Below are 20,721 nucleotides of genomic sequence, written 5' to 3'. Positions count from 1 at the left end.
GAGTGTGGCAATCTCCCTGATCTGCCCACTTCCTAGTGAAGTGGGCAGAATTAGGTCCAAAACGCCGCGATTAACCGGGAATCTCAGCGGGGCCAAAATTACGCGATTTTCTGAGCCCCGCCCCCCTGCATGCCCACCTTCCCCGGCAGGCTGCCGGATCATACATGCCATAAGTTGGCAAGTATGGTACATTCCCTTTATGTGCAAAAGGGAGAGCTTTTTAGATGGGATATATATTTTCCTCCTGGTCAGTCATACCAGTAAGTTGTACTTACCGCTCAGAAGTTATGTGCTCCTGCACATTATATATGCTCTATATCAGGCCTGGCCAACCTGTGGCTCTCCAGGTGTTGTGAAACTACAAGTGACAATATTTTATACATATTTATAAAGTACAAGTAATGTTAATATACAGTGTGCATAATTTTTTGGGGTAAATAATATATGTATACATTATAATTGGAGAGTTCTGATGTTGTTTCTTCATTGTGTGTTTGGAAATCTTGTGTATTATAAGGATAATTATTATTAATGCACCACCTACTGTAAATTAATAGAGATACTAGATGTCACCTTGAATTTATCTGACCTGTTTAAAAATCCTCAGTCTACAGTCTAAGGGCTAGGTAGACACTGGAGGTTTTTCAGCCGATTATCGAGCCAATCACCCGATAAACGACCGCTCGGCCACATATCGCATTAGTGTGTGTAATCACAATCGTTCCAAAGTGTCGGTTGTCTTTTAATTAGTTTGGTTGTACTGATTAATAATCTAGTTCCAATCACCTTCCCATGTCGTGTGTATGCACTCACATATCACGTTCTCCATAGAGTTTACAGAGTCATGGGGGTATATTTACTAAACTGCAGGTTTGAAAAGTGGAGATGTCGCCTATAGCAGCCAATCAGATTCTAGTTATCATTTTGTAGCATGTACTAAATAAATGATAACTAGGGGCCTGATTCATTAAGGATCTTAACTTGAGAAACTTCTTATTTCAGTCTCCTGGACAAAACTATGTTACAATGCAAGTGGTGCAAATTAGTATTCTGTTTTGCACATAAGTTAAATACTGACTGTTTTTTTATGTAGCACACAAATACTTGACAGCTTATTTGTACACTGAAATTTAAAGTTGATATTTATGTGCTACATGAAAAAATAGTTAGTATTTAACTTATGTGCAAAACAGAATACTAATTTGCACTCCTTGCATTGTAACATGGTTTTGTCCAGGAGACTGAAATAAGAAGTTTCTCAAGTTAAGATCCTTAATGAATCAGGCCCTAGAATCTGATTGGTTGCTATAGGCAACATCTCCACTTTTTCAAACCCACAGTTTAGTAAATATACCCCTGGCCTTTTCAGCCGATACCAACAATGAACATGTCCCGGTGACTAAAATGTAGAAAGTGCTGTAGATAGAATAGTTTGTTGGATCGTTCTGAGACTGAAACTTTTGTTTCAGAGTCACAGAAGCAAACAAAATTTGTAAGGACATGTGGTGTCATTCTCTAAACGACTAGATGAAGAGCACAGATCTGAAGGTAAAGCGTGTCAGTGTGTACGCATGAATCAGCCGTCCGATCAGACCTTCAGTCCTTGGTACAACCGTGTAGATAACACGTCAGTCAGAAAATTCTTCAGTGTGTACCTAACCTATTGCTTTTAAATGCACTTTAGTGACTTCTAATAACCATATAATGTACAGTAAGGCGTGTGTTATCCCATATATAACTTTTGACCACAACAGTTTCATGACATTATTGAACTTTTGTCTCAGGATTAATTATATTTCTAAGCAAAGTCACTATATTCATACAGTCCCCAGCTAGGCTGATGGGCTTATTTTCATATAGTGGGAATATTATGTCATTTACTTATTTTTCTTCCTGCAGGACAGTGATCTCACCTTGAAACTGCCACACTATCCAGACAGCGTTATCTCCAGACTGTGGATGTAGGGTATGTATTATTTTCATGAACTAAATATGTGTAAATCACACGTTGGCACAGATCCTGTATGGTGACTTAGAAAATCAATTCTTCCACTGCTTTGCAATCTGCAAATAGTAACAGATACTACAGTATACAGTATATAGTGTCACTACATTGCTTTGGTTTGTTAGCCTTGGAGATAACTACTGGGGAGAAAATGGCAAATTAACCTGATACAGTATGACATCATCACCCCCACAATGTAATATAAGAAAAGCTTTATGCTTTACTAATATATCAGAGGATTTTGTTTTGTTCAGTGGTGAGAATTCCTAAAAAAATCCAATTGTGTGCCATGATGTAACAAATTAAAATGTAAAAAAATCCAAAGGACTGAATAATTTTATAGCTACTGTACTGTGTATAAATATACCCTTTTTGGAAAATGGGCATATAACACAGCCTTACTAATGCATGTTTAAAAGAATACTAGTCATAAATGCACAAGGCATATTATATGCGTATATTATATATTGTAGATTTGTTTTGTACTCATTGTATTGTGAATTAAACCAGACAATTCCGTTGATACTTGTGAATCCAACCTGTCAATGGCACTCACACGAGGTGGCTCAATTCGAACAATAAGTCGCTAAACAGATGACTTTGTTATTGAGTTATTTTTTGAAAGATTTCATAGATAGGTTCAAAGACTTTTCTCTACTCCTCATTATTACCAATTTTTTATATAGCGCCACCAATTCCGACGCACTGTACAGAGAATATATGTCATTCACATCCGTCCCTGCCCCATTGGAGCTTAGTCTAAATTCCCTAACACACACACAAAGACTCATCTCTTAACTTCCTTCTTATCCTATCAATCAAATTGTCATCAGTACACTGGCTCACCGTCCCCTACAGAATCCTTTTCAAACTCCTGACCATCACTTACAAGGCTCTCTCCCAGTCTACTGCTCCCTATATCTCTAACCTCTTCTCCAGTCACACTCCTGCCCGCTCCCTGCGCTTGGCCAATTACCGTCACCTCTCCTCCACTCTGATCACCTCTTCCCACTCCAGAATCCAAGACTTCTCCCGTGCAGCCCCCCTTCACTGGAACGACCTCCCTCGCTCCATCCGTCTCTCTCCCCATCTGTGCTCCTTCAAACGGGCACTTAAAACTCACCTGTTCCTCAAAGCCTACCAACATTCCACCTAACCCCCTCATCTCCTCTGCTCGTTATCCCCTCTCTCCTCCCAGCCCCCTGTTCTCTCCCCACATACTTAAACTGGCTCCCTTTGTGCCTGAGTCTTGTTCACCCTCCCTTAGGATGTAAGCTCGTTTGAGCAGGGCCCTCTTCCTTCCTGTCTCCATACCTGTTCTTCTGCTCCGTCTTTACTGCATTAGCCTGCCTGGAGTTTCTGAAGTTTTGGTATTTTTGTTTATTGTTCAGTAATGTTTCACCCTGTATAGTCTACTGTTGCTGTCTACTGTGCAGTGTACGGCGCTGTGGAACTCTTGTGGCGCCTAACAAATAAAGGATAATAATAATAATTTTAAGACCAGCTGATTCATCATTGTCTTTATGACTATTGTCACTGTCAGTCATTGCAACATCATCACACTAAGTAGAGCTGTATTAGGGTGGTTACAGAAGCTCTATATGGTGGGGAGAAGAGGGAGAATGTGAGCCTTGGGGATGTCTCTCTAATTGTCATCATCACCACCCCACTTCTAACAATTGTTATTTTGTTTTTTTTTCAAATGTAAGTAAACTCTATCACAGTACTAAATTGCAATACACTGTACCCGTTATGCTGCACACACAGTCTCTCTGAGAATGAGACAGGGATAAAATGAAGAGTGGGCTCACCAGTAAACTTGCAAGTGCAAAATACCAGGGACACCACTACCGTGGTCAAGAGGTGTTTTAGCCAAACTTGCTAGCGGGCAAAGCAAATCTAAAAAAGTAAATGAATAATCACTACTAGAAGTAGGTTATTATAATGGTGTAGGTACATCAAATCAACATATATTCAGTTGTATGTATTACAGCTGCTGTATTTATTATTGCAATGATAATTCTTTGCTGTGCTAGTCTACGACAATCCTTATTCTCAGTCCCATACCACAAAGCGTGAGATGCAAATTGCCAAACACAGAGCGAATGGTATTCAATGAAACAAAAAGCATAACTTGATGGTGCTCTGCCATGAAACTTTGTGCCGCCACGTCGCTGATTTCCAGGCATGACATAATATTCTGATCCAGCCAATGGTTATATGTTCTTAATATGCATACTGCTCTTCCATTGTAAAACATGGGCAGCATTCCTGCAAACAGAACCCTTATCTGTTTAATATGCAGTTTGCTCAATCCATAAAATTTTCACCCCCCGTACTTTGTTATAGGAGACAAATGTACGACAACAATTGCGTATAAGACCTTGATGCCTTAAAAGCCATTCCGTTTTGAAGGTTTTATTGCACTTATGTTATATTGTTCTGATTGTTGTTTTAATTACATATTTGCTAATGTTTTAATAAAATTGCTGACCGCTCCAATGTCATTGTGGGAGTGCATGCGTGGGTGTGATTATTTATCAGGTATAAAAGAGCTTTTATCTTCATTCTAGTCATGTCCCTTTTATATCTTACTTAACACTTTGGTAGTACCACTTCTCTTTCTTCTGTTGCAGGATAAAGTGTTCTAAACTATATAGTGTGTAATACAATTGTATTATGGTCATGTTCTGTCGTCAGATCATACTTGCCTACATGCTGGGAGATTCCTGAACTTCAGGATGTTCTCCTGCACTTCTGGTAGAGCAGGCCATCCTACCACATGCTGGTCAATTCCTAGTGAAATGAATGGGATGGGAGCCTCAATGTTGTGATTTGGGGTGAATCTTATCTCTTTGGCCCGCCCCTGCAGTGCCACAGCGCATTTGAAGTGTGGGGTCAAAATGACACAAATTGTGGCCCCACGCCACCTACACCACCCCTCACTTGGTACTTCTCAAGTATGGGTCATTTCATGTTGGGTAAGTGTAGTGTCCTATGTTTGTATATAGCACAATAGAATTGTATTATGATCTTGTCCTGTGGTCAGGTCATGTTGGATAAGTGTAAGTTCTATGTCTGTATATAGTACAATAGAATTGTATTATGATCTTGTCCTGTGGTCAGGTCATGTTGGATAAGTGTAAGTTCTATGTCTGTATATAGTACAATAGAATTGTATTATGATCATGTCATGTGGTCAGGTCATGTTGGACAAGTGTAATGTTCTATGTCTGTATAGTGTTTGATAGAATTGTATTATGATCATGTCATGTGGTCAGGTCATGTCGGGTAAGTGTAGTGTCCTATTTCTGTATAGAATGTTGCGCTCACAAAACGTACACAGTCACCTGTCCTGTCTAGATTCATCCTACCCTGGATTTGGTTATCAAATGTTGTCAAGTATGTCAGAGCTGTCTGCAACTATGAATCATTGTTAGTAGAGCATCTTGCACCTTCTGTTGCAATAAAACCTACTACAAATTATGCTTATGGTGTTAAAATTCACATTTCTGTGGTGCTAAAGATTAACCAATGTACCTTCTAATCAGACAACCTTTATCTAAAACACACAGATATGAGTAATAAACATTCAAAAACAACCTATTATTGGTTGTGTTGTATAGAAGCATGTGAACAGGAAATATGAATGAAAATATAACCCTGGCCCATGTTATATTACAGGCTCTGATCTCATGGTTTACAGTTTGCCTGGCTTGCTTTGCCAATGCTGAACTGATATTGAACCCTAGTTATGTTGAGCCAAAAATTTATGTTGAGCCAAAACTTAATTTTGGGTGGTCACTAAGATAATATTACATAATATCTATTTAATTGGAGTGCACCTTTGGTTCAATGATGCTGCCCTCTCTGCTACTACCACTTGTCTTTTTCATGTTAATGTGTTGTCAATAGCCCTCCCCATGAGTTCATAGGGGAGGGGCCTCGACAACATTGTGTCTTTGAAACAGCCCTCCCTTAATAGCTGAGAGAAACCTTGGGCCTTTGGAGATTTGGCGGATATAATCACAGAGGAGAGTCGTCTCCCAGGTAAGTGGAACTGTGTTTTCTATCATAAGTTTGTGAATTCCGCACCCGGATTGCATTTTACGAAGCAGCATTTCAAGGCATTCTTAAAACTTAGATCAACATAGAAAGATGAAGATTGCCCAAACTAGACAACTCCGCCTAAGATCAAGTGTAGTTCTTTCCTATTCCAGAGGGAGAACTGTCCCTCTGATGGGGGTATAGGCTACCTTGATTCGAGGCCAAGAGGCGGTGGTGTCTGTATGCGCTCCTGGTAATCAGCACTGAAGGGTGCATGACAGTGCTTTGGTGGAGTGTTTGTTGCTGCACTTAACACTTTTTAAGACATGACCATCAACACCTTTTGTTCCTGATACCACTTTTTATTTCTTTGCCCCAGCTGGGCAAGTAAAATGTTTATATCCACTCTCCCTGTCTATTTATTTCCACAAGCACTTATGCACATTGCATTTTATTCCCCGTTTTTCGTTTGTGTGTTTGTCCATTCAAGTTTTGCGAGGGGTTTGGGGGTGACACTTATGGGTAGCCCTCTCCCCATGTTTTCAAAGGCTCCCTTTCTTATGGGTGGAGCTGAAGATCAAGTTCCCTAAGGGACGCTTTGTCCGAACCTGGGGAGAAAGCCTTGCGGAAGAGAGTAGACCCTTGTCCCCTCCAGGGGTTGGGGTTGTTAAAGGGCCCCTAGTGTCAGCGAAGAGGGGTCTGAAGACCCTAATCCTCTGGAGGATGGTCGAGAAATACAGCCCTTTCCCTTTTGGGAAGGGTCCAAAGTTGCAAGCCCCCAGCACAGTCACTGCACTGGGCGATTAAAGCACACAATCAGTTACATGCTACTAGGTTGGTACAGATGTATGTGCACTATGTATCCATATTAAAGGCTGAACATACACTATAGCTATAGGTCAGGAAAAGGTGGTTGGAAATGTAGATTCTGCACACTTTGAGGCAGACAGAGTTGTGGAAAGAGATAAAACGGAGTCAATTACAACCTTTTAGACACAGAGCCAGCTGTTCACGTATAGTACATGTAATTTATGCTGTGCTGTACGTAATGAGGTTATTTCAGAGAAATATGTGATAGTGGTATAGTACACACGACTGCTAAGTGGTTGATCATTGAGTACAAGCCCCTAATGCATCTGTTCAAAGTGCTAATTATGCTCTAGAAAGCAAACATTACTTAAAATGTTTTCTGAACCAACTACATAAAAGCATAGACTAAGTTTTCAATGGCTTTCACTGCTTAAAATAGTATATTTTACAATAAATAGAAATGATGGGCTATAACAAAGGTCAGTATGCTGTATTTTAGTCCCAATGTCGAGTTGAACTTATTATTGTTTGTGTAGCGTAAATTCGGAAATTTTGAATGCCACAAGCCCACAAAGAGAGTTCAGATATGTAGAGTTGCGTATATCTGACACTTGTGCCTCCTTACAAACAGGGGTCATTGTAATATAGGCCAATTATAGCAAGGACATGTTCAGCTAAGTGCGGCTGTAGCAGACCGACTGGAGACATAGTCATGCCTACCTGGAGCCGCTGCCCTCTAGCAGGTGCAAATACACCCTGATGATGATTACGGTCACTACACTTGCTAGCTGCATCTGATTGGCTGACTGTTAATTTACCTATGAAGCTGACAGGTGCTTTCTGCATTGATTTTGCATACGTTTATAGTGTTATTGTGGGTGTATTTTCATTTGTACCAGAGAAGGAATATTATATCCGCTGTATTATAGGAACCCTAATAGTGAACGTGTCTATCAAAATAAATGTTAACAAATGTTTCTTGTTCTTATGACCTGCTTTTGTGTATGTGTTTGTGAGTGTATGTATGCCTGACATAACCTGGCGCATATGCTACAGGTTCAGAATTTGGACATATCTTGCCTCCGGAGGACTCTGCATATGGGAGTAAATACCGGTAAAGAACGGGGCAACCTTGTGCTAGACACGCCCCTGGGGTGTTGCTACACCCCATCAAAGTATGACCGTGCCCCATCTTGCCGTGGCCATGCCTGGCCATGCCTCTATCATGATGTGGCCACGCCCCCGTACCAATGCCACCTACCCAAATGTTGGGATTTGTGTCTAAGGGAAGCATTACTTCGATTTCCTGTGTGTATTATGCAATACAATAGCAAACCACTGGTGTCTGGCTTCTGTTGTAGCTTCACTCAGGTCTGAATACATGATCTTCGGATGATCACTTGCAATCATAGAGAAATCAGCCAGGAATATTTAATTTGGGAAAATGCTGTAATAAATTTCCGAACTACTTGGTCTTTGAACTAAAAAAAAAATATTAAATTGTAGCCATATAAGCTTAAATAGGAAATGTGTCATAGTTTACTTTAACATTTCTAAGAACCTTGAATGCAAACAGTGAATGTGAACAAAATTCACAATTGAAGTCGAAAGAAATTTAAAAGTATTCCAGCATCTCTAGCCCAGAGCAGGGGTGAGAATCCTTCACTCCGTACTGGAGGGTCGAGAATCGGGATAGTGAGAGAGATTTCATTCTTTTATCTGCTTTACATAATACTCCACAAATACTTTATTTTTTTTAGTTATTGGTAACGTTTTACTATGGGCACAACGTATTACTTTTATGTACATCAAAACATGACCTCTTTAAAAACGCAGGTGTATCTGTCCTGTGTCCCCCATTTATTGTCACAGAAGCAGACATATACATCAAATAATGCTTTATACCCAACGGAGCTGACCCCACTGTATCATTTGTATCAATATGACATTCCCTTTTAAATGTCACTTTAAATAAACTGATGCCGGCAAAGTCCACATTATTTACATTCAGATGGAAAATACATGAAATTTGTTTAAAAAAATGTTCCTGTTCAGTTAGTTTCTCTTCATTTCTTACAAATATTTTTTATTAACTTTTTTTTTTTTTTTAAACAAATGTTTAGCAAGACATATGTAAATGTGGTTAGGGTCTGATCCTGATAACAGTGCTTAGGTGAAATTGAAAACTATTAGACTGCATCAGAAGAGTGCCATCCAGTGGCCACATTTATCTAGCTATATACTTTGAATGAATAGAAGCAAAGGTGGCACAGTCAGATACAAGTGTTATTGGTGTTAAGTTCTTATTGCCATCACAGAACTGTTATGCCTGAATTTACTGCAATTTGTTTTTCTTTGTGCTGGTTTATATTTCAAAGTCTTTATACCTCAGTCAACATTCCAAAGTTCTGCTGCGCTTCCTGACTTAGCTAAAGTAAGTAAACTTTCAGGAAGTTTGAGAGGTTGAGATAAGAGTTATAGTCCTGATATGTGTTGTGTGTTTGGAACAGCAGTTCTGTATGAAGGAATGGATTTAATGTGAAGAAATAAAATCCTCTTGCTTGATAGAGAAGGTGGTATTTACTAAGTACTGTTGGATTACCCCCAGTACATTTCCTATATTTGTCTATTTAAGGTAAATAAGGATGGATTTTAATTGATGTTCAAATTAAGCAAAAAAAAAAAAATCCTGGTTCTGATAATCATCATCATCAGCATTTATTTATATAGCGCCAGCAAATTCTGTAGCGCTTTACAATTGGGAACAAGCACAGTAATAAGACAATACTGGGTAATACAGACAGAGAGGGAGGTAACAGGGCCCTGTCATCTAAGTTTACAATCTATGGTTAACCCAGGTTATTGAATTTAACTCCATTGTTTTACTAACTGATGCAATTCATCCTGTTTGTGAGCTGCCTTCACTTGCCCCTAAAATAAAATAAAATCTTCCACCTGCCAATGGTGCTGTTCGGATACATACCAAAGGGGGTGGTGTTAGCCACTGAAGAACTATACTTAATCACTACACACAGACAAAAATGTAATATCTAATCACTTATTATACATCTCAACTTTGCGTTGAGATGGGATTAAAAGGGCGTGGCACATGATGGGGGCGTGGCCATATCACAATGGGGGCAAGGTCACACCCTGGGGACCCTATTGAAGTGCTAGGCTGTCCCATACTCTCCTACTCTCTCCTCCAAACACCTCCATTGCCACGCAGAGCAGCAGTGAATGAGACATACCTCCCAAATTTTCCATTTTGGTAAGTCTAAGCTGTCTAAGAGATCTTGTGGCTCGCTAGGTGGCTGTCAAGGATCTGGTGAGCCCCATAGGAGACTCCATTCACTTAAGGTATTGAGGTTGTCCTGATTGTAGGATGAAGCCAGTGGCGCACACAGGGGGGGTTTCTGGGTCTCCGAAACCCCTCCCCTCCGCTAACAAAGTGCTCCTACATACGGCACCAGGGGCGCACACAGGATTGTTAAAAAAAACAAAAAAAACACGAGAGAGCTGCTGCGCATGTTTCGGCTGCACTGTACTATACAGCAGCCGCGGCGCTGTCAAAGAAGCGTCCACGGCGGTGCTGTATACAATACAGCACTGCCGCAGACGCTTTTTTGACAGCGCAGCGCCTGCTGTATAGTACAGTGCCGCTACGTGGGGCACATCGTTAGCGGAGGTGAGGAGTTTCTGGAGACCCAGAAACCCCCCCTGCGTGTGCCACTGGACACTGTACTATACAGCAGCGGCGGCGCTGTCAAAGAAGCGTCCGCGGCGGTGCTATATTGTATACAGCACCGCCGCGGACGCTTCTTTAACAGCGCCGTGGCTGCTGTATAGTACAGTTCTGCCGAAACGGAGCTCAATGAAATTTTTAAGTCAGCTTAGGGGCTTTTGGCTGGTTTTATAAAAAAAAATAATATATTAAACAATTCAGTGGTGCACACAAAGATTGTCTCGATCCTACAATTGTTACTATGCTACTGAGCATTCTGTAAGATGGAAGAAGGTGCTGAGAAGATAGATCACAATTAAGTACACATCCAGTAGAATGCACGTGTACTGATTATCAAATGACAATGTTTGCTCAGCGAGGCCAAGGGGCACGCACTGTTTGGTTGAATCTTTTGCTCTTTAGCACTTGAAATAAAACACAGATGACAGAAAACGTTGTGCGAGAGATACTGTGCATCTGGGGAGTATAACCAATGTGATTCTTGGACTCGAACACGCTGCAAATTCCAAGGTTATATATTTATGTCTTTTTACATATTGCAGGTATTTCGTAGTTGTCTTAAACATTAAAAAGTCTGTTTAGTTGTCTTAAACATTAAAAAGTCTGTTTGTTCAATGTGTATTCTAATCTCAGGGGACTTAGCTTGGGTTAGTTTCCTGAAACTGGATAGGAATGATGAGGCATGAGTGTGTAAATGCACAGCGTAAGTTACTGCCACAGATTGGGAATTATATACGTTGATAGTTTACTGATGTCTGCTGCAAATTAATTATGTTTACTTTTTTATTTGGTAATGTGCGGTATATATGTTCTGACGTGTTTGGTTTAACTCTATTATAAATGAAGATTTCACTGAATGCTACTTTTGTCCATTTGTAGATCTTATATATTTAAGTTATTACTAATTTTAGACTTTTTAGGTTAGATCAGTCGTGAGCAGACTGTGGATCTAGTCCCCAAGTAAGGTACCAGAATCGTTTTTTTAGGGTTCCCTAAATGCCATATATGCTTTATAATCTAATGGGAACCATACCTTTTGGGGTTCTAGAACAATGGCACGTTACCACTTGGGCTCCCGAATAGAAAAAATAAAGAGATTGAGCACCACTGGAATATATGATAGTTGTATCACATTGGTAAAGACATTGGGGGTGCGTTATTCAAGTTTGGAAAGAATATTGATTAGCCCCAAAACGGGGCACATTCTCAGGATGGAGGGAAAGCAGCCAGGACATGGAGACGCCTACAACCTTGCTTCTAATACATGGACAAGTGGCTCCTGCCTGCACGTGTTGATCCTTGAAACTTCAGAATTAAACTGAAAACAATACAAAAAAAGTACAATAGTATATACAGTGTGTGATTCAATCATTTATTTTAAATATTGAAGAGATGCTCACTTATTGTTGGTGGTCTATGCACTTAGATTATTACACGGATGTCGCCGGTGGATCTATGGAGTGACACTGTTAATCCTGATATCATGGGGTACTTTCACCTCTAAATTGTCAATTTTCTGGAAGCTGTGGACTGTGGAATATAAGGGGTTGTTCAAAATGCAATATTCATGCACTCAACCTGTTTCGGAAGAATACAGTGCTTTGGACATTCATTATAGCGATGTCAGTCGGTAGCCTAAAAAATCTCTCATTGAGTAGAATAAAATCTCATATACATATGTATGAGTATTTTTTTTAACAAGAATATTAATTTTGACCGACCATTTGTTATCCCCTCCCTTAAATACCCCTAACTAACATTCCCCCACCCCTCTACCTCCCCCTTCTTTTCTCTTCTTATGTTTTTTTACCTAGCCTGTATCGCCTTTATTGTTGAGTGTATTGTTCAATATTGTTGTTATACTGTATAAATGCTGTAAAATTGTAAATAAAATATGTTTAAAAAAATATATATAGTCATTTCACAGAAACATATATATATCTAAAAATAATACATTTCTAATAGAATATGACCGTGATGAAAAATATTTCAAATCTAATGACCCACATAGAAAAATAAAAAAGTGCTTTCAAAATATTTAGTATATAAAATATGTATAGCTGAAAAATACTTCTCTTCCACTCATCAGATACAACGTGTTTCCCAGATCTCTGTCTGTTTCCTCAGTAAATATGTGTTATTCAAGGCAAGTGTTTAACCCTAACTTAATTTTTGGGTGGTCGTGAACACAGATTTGGTTAGGAAGGGGGGGATCACATGATCTAGGGCCTGATTCATTAAGGATCTTAACTTGAGAAACTTCTTATTTCAGTCTCTTGGACAGAACCATGTTACAATGCAAGGGGTGTAAATTAGTATTCTGTTTTGCACATAAGTTAAATACTGACTGTTTTTTCATGTATGCACACAAATACTTGATAGCTTATTTGTACACTAAAATTTAAAGTTGATATCTGTGTGCTACATGAAAAAACAGTCCGTATTTAACTTATGTGCAAAACAGAATACTAATTTGCACCCCTTGCATTGTAACATGGTTTTGTCCAGGAGACTTAAATAAGAAGTTTCTTAAGTTAAGATCCTTAATGAATCAGGCCCCTAATTATCATTTGGTTTGTAGACTGATTAGCTGTACCACCATGATACTTATTAAATAGACACCCCCAGAAAAGTTCTTACCAGCGATACTTAGCACCAGCTACCCTATTAACCCTATTAATATATAGGGCAAATCGAAAATAAGAAATAAGCCCTTTCACTGCCCGCAGAAGGGCTTTTCACCTTTGATAATTGTGCCACTAGGGGGCTTATTTATTTTAGGGCAGGGTTTCCCAAACCCAGTCCTCAGGGCTCCCCAACAGTGCAGGTTTTCCGGATCACATGTGACATAATTAGGACCACCTGTGGATCTGTTACAATGTGTCAGTTAGTAATGAATACACCTGTGCTCCAGCAAGGAGATATGGAAAACCTGCACTGTTAGGGAGCCCTGAGGACTGGGTTTGGGAAACGCTGTTTTAGGGAGAAAACCCATTTCTCTGGTGACAGCGAGTGGCTGGCCAGATCACACATGCACCTTAGCTCTCACATTGGCCGGGCAAATCTGTAGGTTCAGCCTTACCGTTGTCAGCCAGTATATCCAGGGAGCTGAGTGTCACTAAGCTGGCCCCTTGAACATTGATAAATTGAGGCCAGAGAGGATTGCAATAGAAAATCTTTGATATTGTCTTATTTTTGTAAATAGAGGCCTAAGTCTCTCTCTACATCTAGTCACAATTAAAAGCAGCCCCACCGCCCCCCTTTAATTTCTGAAGTAATTGGAATCATTGAAGATGGTGAAATGAGCAGTAGATTAAAACTGTCTAATTAGAGGGGCCTAACGTGACAGCAGACCAATGGTTGTAAGCAGCGTCCTCTTACGTCTTTGTTTGTACGTTAATACCCGGTCTTGTTGTATTGCTGTGTTTGTTCCCAATTATAAGGGGCTGCAAAATATGCTGACGTTATGGAAATAATTATTAACAAGTAAATTAATGCTTAGTGGTAACATTTTTATGTTTGCATTCTGTAGCTGAATGACGGCATACATCAGATCCATAAATGGACCATGAACTTGCTATTTGTAGGTGTGTGTCTGTACATGCCTATAAAAGCCGGTTCAATTCAGATATGTAGATTTTGTATTTATACAGCATGCTAACCGCGTGTTACAATGGATGAAAAATGCATAAAATGCGATTTTGGATCCATCCCCATAAAGTGTTAAAAAGGTATCAAAAACTGCAGCCAGCTGCATTTTCAAACCAGACATCTCGGGTTGCAGAATGACTAGGTCAGACCTGATGTACCTCTTTCCCCTCTGCAAATATACATGCTGTCTGTTAGTTTATAACGGAGCAATGAATATTACAGTGTGTGAGTCCAAAATAAACACTGTTTAGATATAATCTATGATACAGACCATGTTAATCTTTCATTGAGAGCTCAGTGGCTCTATCATGACTCACTGAAAGGCATCATTGCTACTTACAAACTATTCAAGTGGATGTAAATATGTAAAGAATATAATGTTTTATTTTATTATCAGAATCCTATAAATTACACAGTTTATTGATTGTCAATGTCCGGTGCATCAACCTCTATCTTTGTGCCATACTTGCCTACTGGAAGACTCCCGAATTTGGGTAGTCCTCATACTTGCCTACTTATTTATGGAGGGGGCAGGGCGTAGCGGATTGTATCATTTTTGGCTCCTCCCCTGCAATGGCACCATCATATCATTTCACTGCGGGGGCAGAGCCACGATCCATCCCGCCCTCTGCGATCTGCCAACGATCGTTACCTCTCTTCCCCTCTGATTACCTCCTCTCACGCGCGTATCCAAAACTTCTCCCGCGCTGCCCCCCTTCACTGGAACAACCCAATCTGTCCAGTTTCAAACGGGCTTTAAAAACCCTCCTTTTTCTAAAAGCCTTCCAGTTTCCCACTTAACTACCTACCTTATCGACTACCTCTTCCCCCTTCCTTGATTCAGCCTCCGTTCCCCCTTCTCTCCCTCTCACCTTTGTGTCTCTCTGTCTGTCTACCCCTCCCCTTAGATTGTACGTTCCTTTGAGCAGGGCCATCTCTCCTCCTGTTTCCACCACTTCTAACTCTGCTCTCCAGCTACTCAGCCCTCCTCCTCGATTAACTTCTGCCCTCCCTCCCGTCTCGCTTTTCTCTGCACCCCTCTGTGGCTCTTACCTATCATCCGCGCCCTCCCTCTTGGGCTCAGGCTACCAGCGTATGCGGATCATCCCTCTCCCCCACCCTCCGAGCCCCTCTCTCTAGCTGTGCTTTGAGCTTCCTGAGTTACTGTGCTTATTGTTAATTGTACCGTGCTGTCTCACCTTGTACCGTGATATTGTTTGTCCCTGTACGGCACTATGGACACCTTGTGGCGCCATATAAATAAAAATTGATAATAATAATTGTCGTGAACATAGAGAGCTTACAGTTATTTATAAGGGATAAATCATAACTGCAGTGTAAATAGGTTATATCAAATGAATCCATGTATAGATTGAGCTGTTAAAGTGTAAAATGTGAAGACAGAGAGTCTGATGTAAATGTATTTGATGGCTTTGCACATTCCAGTGTGAGAAGATAGGAGTGTCACCTGGGGCAGCTTCAAAGAGCTCCCACTATATAGCCTGGTTGTGACACCTGAATAGACGTTTAGGTACCGCTCAGCATGTGGTCTGGCTTAAAGAGGATATGTGCTGACATAGGCTATATGTAATATAGACAAAAAGAATTCAGTTTTAAAATATGCCCCTTACAATCAATAAAAGTAGTGATCAACCACATAAGGGTTTTAAAACATAGATACCAACTATACAGGGGACAGCCCTAGTCACATATATTTCAGGACGAGATCGGATATAGCTGTAATCCCATCATATTTGGTATTTAAATGTGCAGGAAGTTATGACCGGTGTATTGAAGGGAAACTTATGTCGCTGGGATATATCGGAGAAAAGCTAAGAAAGGTCAAAACTAGGAATAGTTTTGAACAAACCTTTGGTGACACCCAAGGGACATTTCCGCCCCCACATTAGCATTCACACTGCCCCTGTGAATGCCGTCCCATTTAAGTTTGCTTAAAAATCTGTGTTTTGAAGGGACAAGTTGTCAGACTTTGGGAAATCAATTCACATTGCTAAGCTGTCCATCTTCCAAGCCAATTTCCCTTGGCCAGAATATATCACTTATCTGTAAGGTATGCTCTGAATTTAATTCATTTTATTTTAAACTGTTTTGCTTGTTATGTCAATCTATTAATTGTTATTCATTATTTTTTTTTATCTGTATGCCCTGTACTTTTGTAAATTAAATCTATAATTTAATATGTTGCGTCCTTGATACTCTAACGAATCCATTAGCCTGTTAAGAAGAGAGCTCGACCAACTTAACCCTTGGAATGCCAGTCTGTGATTTGTTGATACATTTGATTAACAAGCTGTGTGTGCTTGTATTTACATTTGTGTAACAGTCTGGAGGTGTGAAGAGTTAACCCCTTGCTTTCTGGTGTTGGTCTTGCTAGTCTGTGGATATCCAGAAGCCAGTGTGCCAGTGCGGGACAGTATATTGGGGTCCTATTGCCCGTATTCAATAGGTGGTATGTGACGTGTGAGCGCTGTTTGGGGGCGATTCAGTAGGTCTATAACCTGTGTGATAGGTAGAGAGAGACTGCGGGCTGGAATCGTGTATGACCTCATATAGCAAACACCCCAAAGTCACGGCAGCTGGGAGCGTGTTTGTGACATAATAATGATGCAATTCGCGAATAATTACGTCATGGAGGCCCATATCCTGCCACCATTTCACTGAGAAATGGGCAGGATGCGGGAAAATGGCCTGCTCTCCAGGGGTCCGGGAAACCTACCTGGAGTTCGGGAGTCTCACAGAAAATCCAGGACAGTGGGCAAGTATGGTAGTTCTCACGACCTCCCAAGAGAGCGGGCCATCCTCCTGCAACCTGGCTACTTCCTAAAGTCAGGGGCCTCAGTGATGCAGTTTCCAATAAATCGCAGCATGTTGGCCCTGGCCCCTGTGGCACAATTAAATGATTTCAGGATTGTGCCCCATTCTGCACTCACCTCTTGACCAGCTCTCTGGGATCTCCCGCAGGGCATAGGAGTAAAGTTGGCATATGCATTGTGCCTTTGTAATATAGCTGTACAATGTTAATTTAACAACTATTTGCCCAATATAAAGTATATTATTTGGGTTTTATTTGCAACAAAATAGTTTTTCTCGATTAATATTAATATTTTACATATAAACATGTGAGGTTTCCCTGTCTGTGCACATGTACACAATAAACAGATCCCACACAAACTGTAACGTTGTATTTTTTTATACTTGTTTAGAATCTGATTGGTGGCTATACATTACAGCATATCTTCAACTACAAATATCGCTAAACACACCTCAGAGCAATAGGACACGGGCAGGGTAAAGTGTCAATGCTTGTTTGTGCCCTGGGAGTGTCAGAAGGGCAAAAATATATGGATTGCCTTGTTTAATCCACAGAACCTTAAAACAGCAATCCCATGAAAAAAATGAGGTGTGTTCCTCTAAGATAACTTACTGTGGCAGGATATAAGAGAAAGCTTGGTAATTACATTTTACTTGTTTTTTTTACTTCAGGCTGCTATAACTAATGTATAATTCTGCATGGTTTCCACAGTGTCATGTGACTACCGTGGAAACCACAGTCACATGGCACATGATGTAGTAGGCAGAAAGGCTTTGGAACACCCCTCAGAGCTCTGTCTGCACTGTAACCCCCCCCCCTCTCTGCCATCACATGACATGCTGAGACTCTGAGTCAGTGATTGTGACTGGCAGCCATACTTGTCTGCCCTCCAGAGAGATTTTGAAAAGGAGATAATGATTTGTAGGAGGACAGCTGTGAAAAATGATCATTGGATGCATGATTAAATGGTACTTAACATGCTATGGAAAGAAAAACTAAGTGATTAAAGAAATTAAATATTTTGTCTATTTATTTCATTAAACCACTTGCAATGGAGCATGTATAATAAAAAGTAGTAAATTATCCAAATTATCTCATTTATACTAAAACATATTTTCTTAACATATCTGTTAAATGTTTTCAATAGTTTGAACATTTCTGTAAATTCTTATTTGCCTATAATGGCACTTTATTGTCTAGTGGAAGGCATGTTATATCTGGAATGGTGTTAATAAACTAAGTTGAAGCAGTTTTAAAGCACCTGTTATTGTGCAGTGAACATCTCCTTACGTAAGAATTAAAAAATGTCTGTTGTGCTGTAATTAATGCTACAGTGAGGTTAAGAGAGAGCAATATGACTTGTCAAAAATAAATATAGCTGATATATAACAGAAACACATCTGCATATCTCTTTAAATATACTTATTAACACAAGAAATATGTTGCTTTATTTCCAGATTGCCATTGCTACTGGCTGGGGTGTGTTTCTCCAATTTTTAGGTTCCTATAAATGCAAAAGTGGTAATGATACACATTACTGTTGAACTCAGCTGAACCCTGCCTGCACTCATGCCCTCAATAGCTTGGTCACCACCGCTTCCTGCATGTTATCACAGTAGTTCCACAATGGAATCTAGTTAAAACACACCTTTTAAGACAAGCCACCTAAATGGCTACTGAGGTAATAGTGTAGTTCGTTGCTGTACCTCATTATCCCAGTCTCACCAAAGATTTACTGGCTGTACACTTTGACTAGAAAATAATTAGCTTGATATAATAAGATTTAGGTTTAATCTTTTAAAGTAGCATTTAATTGGCCTATTTGTTGCTTTGGCACATGCTGAGGAAAAGCATTTGTTTAATACCGTTTCTCTCTTTCTTAGTGTAGAATCTTAGCAGTGTAGAGTGTAGCACTGTATACTACATATCTACTTAGCTATCAAAAGAAGCATTTAAATCACAAGACACAAAATGCCATTTTGTAACATTATGTGCTAATTTAATTGTGCTTGATTTTACCAACGCATATCAAGTTTACATATCCAAATGTTGGCGTCTATTGGGATGAAGAATTTTGCTTATGTTTTTATGGGGTGCTGGACAAATCACATGAATTAGCCAAAAATACAGGATTCCACATGCAAAAATTATATTTAATTTTATGGGATAAGATTGGGTGTGCCTTGTCCACTACTTTCAATGAAACGCATTTATCCTCCCAGGCACACTTAATATGAATCTGATTGGTTGCTATAGGCAACATCTCCACTTTTTAAACCTGCAGTTGAGTAAATATACCCCATGATTTCTCATAATTGACTTTAAACATTAGTGAGACTAAGCCGAGCAGTAAATGCAGAGAAAAACAGAAACATTGAAAGGAATGGATGGAATAATCATATAGTGATAGTAGGTTGGATTTGGTATCTCCAGCAACTCCTGCTATCCTGAAAGGTAGGCACAAGACTGATTTTTACAGGAGTAATTCCAAAATCTGGAATGTGGACATGCTCCTTAATAACCGTGAGGTGGACAATTAGATGCTTTTGAACAAATTGCAATGATCTCCTCCAACATGTTTGGTAGTTCATAAATTACTTTTCCTGCCTCAATCACAACATTGCTTTTAACAAAGCTGTTAAGCATTAGATAAGTATGTGATTAAGACATTGCTATACGGCCTTACTGAAACAAAGAGAAGTCTAAGGGGTAAATGTATCAAGCTGCGAGTTTGAAAAGTGGAGATGTTGCCTACAGCAACCAATCAGATTGTAGCTATCATTTTGTAGAATGTACTAATTAAATGATAACTAGAATCTGGTTGCTATAGGCAACATCTCCACTTTTCAAACCCGTCGGAAACTCACAGCTTGATACATTTACCTCTAAGAACCCTACATATGAATAATCACATAACTTGAACGTTAACTATTATCTGTCATTGACACTTTTTTCAATGACAAGAGATGAATTACTGAATCAATTTATCAAATTCGTTTTGCAAGGACAGCGCCTCCAATAAGCGGCCATCCCTGCGAAGACAGATTATCAAGAAGATATCAATTTAATGGTATCGAGTGTTACTTTAGTGAACACAGGAGATATCTGTGATATCACTGGCATTAGGTTATTAATAACTTTATCTGATATTTAAATTTGCCTTAGTCATGTGGAAACAGCCATTTCCACAGGATTTGAGGCTAAGAAGTGCTTGATAATGAAAACTGAAGCTCTGTCCTCCTCTGTGCAGGGCACAGTTGGCCACGCCAGTTCTTGGTGTCTAAAGTCATCTCAAGATCACTTCTATACTATACATTATTCATGTATGGAACCGGTTTATGTTTTGTTTTTGTTTTTTTAGTGAATTACTCAAACATGTCGGGTTTTCACAGACAGTGCAAAATATCCAAGGTGACAAGAAGGTGACTCTTGGATGAAAACTAGAGCCTCCAGAATGTGTGACTGTTATGAGTCGGTATCTTTAACCACTGCGCCACTCCTTTGACTTCTGTCCCATATACTTGTTTTGTAAACTTGCTATGTGATGTTCTGTGTTTATATAAGTGACCTCAGCGTACATGTACACTTCTTTCTTAGTACTCCCAGTCGGTCAGTACAGAAGAAGATCCT

General features: G+C 39.8%; 1 protein-coding gene across 6 annotated transcripts in view; it reads left to right on the top strand.

The window, feature by feature from the left end:
- GHR (growth hormone receptor) overlaps positions 1 to 20,721 on the top strand; it is a 316,411-nt gene that overhangs the window by 160,127 nt on the left and 135,563 nt on the right. For 2 of the 6 annotated variants that reach the window (XM_075184050.1, XM_075184056.1), the window contains exon 4: positions 1,900 to 1,966. The exons of 2 other annotated variants lie outside the window; for them this stretch is intronic. The gene's annotated coding sequence lies outside the window, so the exon portion shown is untranslated. Of the gene's footprint in view, positions 1 to 1,899; positions 1,967 to 11,012; positions 11,118 to 16,242; positions 16,330 to 20,721 lie in introns of those variants that run through there. 2 more of the 6 variants (XM_075184063.1, XM_075184071.1) reach the window with 2 other exon arrangements.

This window comes from Mixophyes fleayi, chromosome 1 (assembly GCF_038048845.1).
Source record: "Mixophyes fleayi isolate aMixFle1 chromosome 1, aMixFle1.hap1, whole genome shotgun sequence".
NCBI classification, from domain to species: domain Eukaryota; kingdom Metazoa; phylum Chordata; class Amphibia; order Anura; family Limnodynastidae; genus Mixophyes; species Mixophyes fleayi.
Note: the sequence above shows the minus strand (reverse complement) of the source record. Positions and strands in the feature narration are given on the sequence as shown.